Consider the following 6,791-nt stretch of genomic DNA (forward strand, 5'->3'; position numbering starts at 1 on the left):
CAGCTGTCTGGCAAGGAAGGACAGGAAGAGAAGGAACTATGGGTGGCCCTATCTTTCTCTTTCTTTCCATGCCATCATTTTCAGTGTATGCGGTTTGCTGTAATTATACAGGAAAAAAACCAAACAAACACAAATAAGAAAGGGTATGATAGATTTCGTTGGACCTTTATGTTTCTTAGAATGCCATTGTCATCTTTTGGCATTCCAAGGAAATCCTGGTTCTTGGGGGCTGTCATCCCCCCTCCCAATTAGTCATAAATGTAATACACTTACCTTGTGCTTGCTTTAAGTCTCATTGAACCCCCATACATCATGAGTCCACAGGAATTCTGCGCTCACCAGGCACTGTGAACACTATGTGAATGGAATGGTACTGCAGGGAAAGAGGGTGAGTACATGTTGGACATCGCACCTCTGTTCACACGTGTGCTTCACTCTCCTTTCAACTTAACTTACAAGTTCAAAGATAAAATTTTTGAGAATTTCAAGATGGCAATAGCAGAACCAAGCATGGTGCCTTTCTGAGTGAGAAGCCTTCCGCACCTGCAGAAGTCACAAGCCCATGAAGCCAGCCTAAGAACGGTTCTTTCCTCTTTTTCTTTTTAATAGGTAAAGAGAGAAAGCTCTTAATCCTATATGATCATGGCTCCTTCAGGATCAGGAGCATTGAAAATACAGCTTAGAAAAGAAAGATCATATTTAGAATTGCAGGCATTTTGTACAGAGTCAGAATATAAAACATTTTAAGAAAGATGTCAATGCTAAAAACAGCTACTTCCCCTGGTCGAGTTTCAAAGATCTTTTTGTGTACATACCAGGCTTTAATTGAGTCCCCTGCCACGGAGGGGACATTCACAGTTCTTTAGGCTTGCTTTATGAACCTGTGTTACAACCTAAGTACCAAGCCAGGTACAATTAAAGTGTTAACTATGGCTGTGAAAGGTTATAACTTACTGTTTCTACTCTGTCTTTGAATTTAGCACTTACAGAAAAAATAAGAACAAAAACAAAACTGAGGGACAAGAAGGAAACTGTTGGAAAATTTTGTTTGCTTTTTCCCCCTTTTGGGAAAACAGCAGATGTGTGCAAATGTGTGGAGTGGGCAGGGCTGGTTTTGTCCGGTAGCTGTGTTTAAGGCTGATGACAGTAACATGCTCTGGGCTGTGGATGCAGGACGAGGGGTTACAAGCAGCTGCTGTGTACTGGGCTGAGCAGACTCTTTCAGTGGATGGCTAAGCAACGTACTGAAAATTGAAAGCAGAGACCTGACAAAGCTTGTCTGCATGCTGAGCACTCAACAGAGGCAGAAGGTGTGGTCTGATAAGAGGGGGCAGTAGGCTTCTAGGCAAAGTGCCAGCATCAAGAATCCCAGAGATTTCTCACAGGTCTTAAGACAAGAATAACTGTGTTTATGTTTGTCTTATATTCTCATCTGTGCTTTTACTGGCAGGAAGTTCCCTTTCTTTATCATCTTGATGAATGTATGTATTTATGGCACTTTTCATTCTTTGGAGGATGAAGTGGATAAGTACATCCTAAGTAGGTAAGTGAGTGTAGCTAAGGGCTGGAAAAATCTGGCTATAAATGTCATGAGACCTTAGTAAATAGAACGAGAGATGTGTGATCAGAGGTCAGATGAAGGCAGAAGCCTGGACAGCTCATTTGGATGGGGTAATAGAGATTGCTAGATACCCTCTAATACCTGTTTCCCATCTTCCAGGGTGATAAAATGCCTGTTCTTCAGCTGCGTACACGGTTGCCCAAGATGGAAACTATACATGTAGTCATGTGACTAGGCTCTAGTCAACGATGTGAAAAATCACCTACCCTTCCCTTCTTCTTCGTCTTCTCCTCTATCTTGCTGCCTAAAGTGCAGATCCTGTCGTCTTAGACCTGAGAAGAAGGGCCGTGGTCTGGGGCTGGGGGAGCAGCGAGATGGAGGGAGTGTGACTCCTTGAGGACTTAGGGGTCAAGCCTCCTTTCAGCTCTGGACTGCACACCAAACAGCTTTTATCTTATTTAAGCCATTGTTATTTTGGCATTTTGCCACTCACGGTTAAACCTAATGCTACTGATACAAAGTATCACTGCAAAGTTATCCTGGATGTACTTCTTCCAGACAGAAGGGCTATCTTATGGAATTTACACACAGGTGCACAGTTCTGTTTTTTTATACTCCCATCATTATAACATAGCAGAAAGCCCTTTATAGAATACTTATCCCTTGGCACGTCAAAATCTCATGCAGGGAGCCTATAACTACGGGGTCAGAAGCCAGGGCAAAAGATTGGCAACAAACAAAGGGCATTAAAAGACAATGATTGTTAGGACCCTACTCAACATGGGTGCCAATCCTTAGGAACAGTTGGATTGAGACTGAGGTGACGACGGTAAGTGGAAGCACGTGGCTGGCGTACCGAGTATCAGGTAAAAGGAATCTGTAGAAAATGTTTTAAAAAGCAGATATTGAAAAATTATTTTATTAATTAATTTAGATTTTTTAAATGCAAGCAAAACATGTAGTCAGGAGGAAAAGACAGTGTTATGCCACGGCAGCTGGGAATACACAAATTTTGCTCATTAAATAAATTAATGCAAGTAAGTGTCTAACACAGCGATTGGAGTACCGTGCCCAGTATATGTTAGCTGTTACATGATATTATGTTATTATATTACAGTAGAAGAATAAGCCTATTAACAAATTGTCTGAATGACAGACTGAATAAAGTGAAGTCTCTCTTTTAACTTATTTTGTCATGGTTTTGTTCCTCGATAATGTTTAGGTTGACTACGTTATACATGAATAATAAAAGTATTAGTAGCTATGTTTCACTGAGCATCTACTATGTAAGAGATGTTTTACACACACTATTGCATTTCCTTCTTACAGTAGTCCTGAGAGATGACATAAGTCATTTACCAGATGAAGAAACTGGGTTTCAGAGAGGTTACATGGCTTAGTACCTAACTTAAGATCACATTGTAGGTGGCATTGAACCCAGGTGTGTTAATTCAAAACCCATGCTCTTTCCCTAATACCAATTCTTACTCTTTCCTTGGTAGTAAGGTTTGTGTCAAGTTTCATTTGTGCTTCACTTTGGACTATTGAAACAAAATGGTGGATCAGAATTTTTCCATAGTCAAGTTATTTTTAACAGATTTTAAATCAGTGAAGATACAGTACTATACGATTGCACGAGAGAAGGAATAAATCAGCAGTTATAACATGGGGAATATGAGAAAGAAAACAAAATGTAAATTAGTAACATAGATAGGACCTAGAAACTCAATTCTGACACTGTCTACCTGAGTTAGTGGCTCAGTCCCACAAGACTGCTGCCCCACTGCAGATGTCAGTCACACGTCAGGTTGTCACCAGTGCTCTGACCAATCGACTATAAATCAAAGGTTCCCACTGCCCCTTTTTCAGGTTTGATTAATTTGCTAGAGTGGCTCACAGAACTCAGGGAAGCTCATAGTTTACCAGTTTATTAAAGGATATGATAAAGGATACAAGAGAACAGCCAGATGAGGCGATACGTAGGGCAAGGTCTGGGAGGGTACTGAGCGCAGGAGCCCGTGGAGTCGTGGTGCATCACCCTCCTAGTGGGTGGATGTGTTCACCCACCTGGAAGCTCTCCAAACCTCCCACTACTGGGATTTTATGGAGGCTTCCTCACGTAGGCATAAGCAATTATTAACTGCATTTCCAGTCCCTCTAGCCTCTCTAGAAAAGTTGGGGGCAGGGAGGTGGGGGAACCAGGGCTGAAAATTCCAAGCTCCTGATTACGGCTTGGTCTTTCTGGTGATGTCCCCACCCAGGAGCCATCCAGGAGGCTACCTATTAGAACAAAATATGCTCCTAGCGCTCTTATCGCTTAGGAGATTACAAGGGCTTTAGGAGCTCTGCGCCAGACCCATATATATATATATATATTTTTTTTTTTTTTTTTTTCTTTTATTTCACATAGGCTGTGCAAGGACTTTGGCTTTTACCCTGAGACAGTTGAACAACCATTGGAGGAGTTTCCTTTAAAAACGAAAAATAGAGCTACCATATGACCCAGCAATCCCACTACTGGTCATATACCCTGAGAAAACCATAACTCGAAAAGAGTCATGTACCACAATGTTCACTGCAGCGCTATTTACAATAGCTAGGACACAGAAGCAATCTAAGTGTCCATCGACAGATGACTTGGTAAAGAAGATGTGGCACATATATACAATGGAATATTACTCAGCCATAAAAAAATGAAATTGAGTTATTTGTAGTGAGGTGGATGGACCTAGAGACCGTCATACACAGTGAAGTAAGTCAGAAAGAGAAAAACAAATACCATATGCTAATATGTATATGTGGAATCTAAAAAAAAAGAAAATGGTTCTGAAGAACCCAGGGGCAGGACAGGAATAAAGACACAGACATAGAGAATGGACCTGAGGACACGGGCAAGGGTAAGGGTAAGCTGGGATGAAGTGAGAGAGTGTCATGGACATATATACACTACCAAATGTAAAATAGATAGCTAGTGGGAAGCAGCCACAAAGCAAAGGGAGATCAGCTTGGTGCTTTGTGTCCACCTAGAGGGGTGGGATAGGGAGGGTGGGAGGGAGACGCAAGAGGGAGGAGATGTGGGGATATATGTTTATGTATAGCTGGTTCACTTTGTTATACAGCAGAAACTAACATACCATTGTAAAGCAGTTTTACTCCAATAAAAATGTTAAAAAAAGAAAAACTATTGGAGGTTTTTTTTTTTTTTAACATCTTTATTGGAGTATAATTGCTTTACACATTGGAGGGTTTTGAACAGAGACATGATCTGATAAATGTTGGAAATGGATCACTCTGGCTTCTGTGTTGTGAATAGACGGTATGGAGGCAAGTTAGTTTATTGCAATAATCCAGGTGAGACATAAAGAGGGCTTGACACAGGGTAAGTGTAGCAGAGTGATGAGGAATGGTTGAATTCTGGATATATTTCAAAGGTGGAGCCAAGAGGGCCTCCTGAGTGATTGGATGTGGATTGTAGGAGCAAGAGAGGAGCCAACGTTGACTTGGCTTCCCAGAGACTGCTCTTATTGATGTGCAGGGGGAGCTCTCTTTTTATCACCTTCCATCTAAGCAACCTGGCAGATTCACCTCTCTGCCAGTCTCCTGCAAAACACACTGGCTGATGCACAAGACACTTGATCTTCATGACCAACAGGCTACTCTCTGGAACACCCCTCCATCACAATCCCCAACTCCCATTCCCAACAACTGAGGTGTATGTTTACTTGGAGTGGTTGGCTTCTTTCAAAAACTGTATATTCCGATTGTACCTTTAATAATAGATTAAACACAATGTAAAGTGAGTTTTAAAACAGAGAATTGAAGACTTCAGAAAATAACGATGAGTCTTAAAAATTTACCGAGTATGAGACAATTGTAAAAATGGAGAGAAAAAATTTAAATCCAGAACGATTATGTTCTCAGATTCCATGGCAAATATTTAAAAATTCTTCCTCTAAAGAAATCTGACACAGAGATCATACTCCCATGGGTGTGGTTTATGCAAGAAAAACAGTGCAGACCGATCAGCACACACATGCTTAAGGAAGGGTCTTAGCTTTCCGGCCAAGATTGACAATGGATGTGTACAATAGATGTTCACAGAATATATTGGATTCTCTGTTCTGTCCAATTTTCCCCCCAATAAATTGACCAACTTCTTGTTCAGATCACATTCAAGATGACTTTTCACTGCATGTTACTGATCAGTTACATTCTAAAAATGTTCATGTGGACAACAAATGCTTTTTCTTGAACCAGATTCTATTTCTCCATTCTGATGACTATCATGCAGCAGGACTAGTTTCTGGGTTTTGGTTTTCAATGTGTTTTGTGAAGAATGAACTCACTTTGACTTAAAAATCAACCTTTAAAATTAGACTGTTAGTGGTTAAGAATAAACTGCTTGAGGACCCACAATCACAAAGCACGTGCGGACTTTAAAAACTATAACCCTGTCACTAAATAAGTCATTGAATCTGCTGTGTGCAATGAAATACGATTAAAAAGAGTTCCATTTACTTTCATTTGTTTGTAATTGTAGAAAAACAGGATGCTCCAGAACATATCCTTTGGCCCCCAGAGGGCGCAAGGCCGAAAGAAGTCAGAGGTGAGAGTTTAATCCCTCCAGATGGTGGCGCTACCTCCTCACCAGGGCTGCTAAACAGGATGGGAAAAGTGGTCCCATCCACCTCAGAGGACTTTCAACATTGGATTCTAGTAGTCCAAGGACTGTATATATTTAACTCTACCTCTGGTTTTTGAAGTGCAGTAAATATGCAAAAATTACAGAAACCTCTTTACACTATCCCCTTCTGTCTTACCAACAGAAATGGAGTGTGTATGTGAGAGTATTAGAGAGAATTATTAGAGACAGGATTAGAGAGAATTTGAATGAGAGGGCACATGAGATTATGAATTTGAGAGAGAATATTAGAATGTGTGTGTGAGTATGAGAGGGTATGTGAGTAGAAAGGAGCCCACAGTGCTCCAGGCTTTAATTCTTCTAAGAAATATAATACTGTTGAAAGTACATGAACATGGCTAAATTCACAGTTCTAAGTGTTTTGCCAAAGGCTAAAGCTGCAGAGTTTTCCTCCAGAAGGGAAACAAAACTAAGCTCAACCCCCTCTTGGCTCTCCCTAATACTTCAGTGACATTAACTTATCCCTTAGATGTTTAGAAGAGGTTTACTAATTGAGCAGGAATTTTTCCTGTCTTCAATATTTTATTG

This window comes from Neophocaena asiaeorientalis, unplaced genomic scaffold, assembly GCF_003031525.2.
Source record: "Neophocaena asiaeorientalis asiaeorientalis breed wild unplaced genomic scaffold, Neophocaena_asiaeorientalis_V1.1 scaffold24, whole genome shotgun sequence".
Taxonomy (NCBI): Eukaryota; Metazoa; Chordata; class Mammalia; order Artiodactyla; family Phocoenidae; genus Neophocaena; species Neophocaena asiaeorientalis.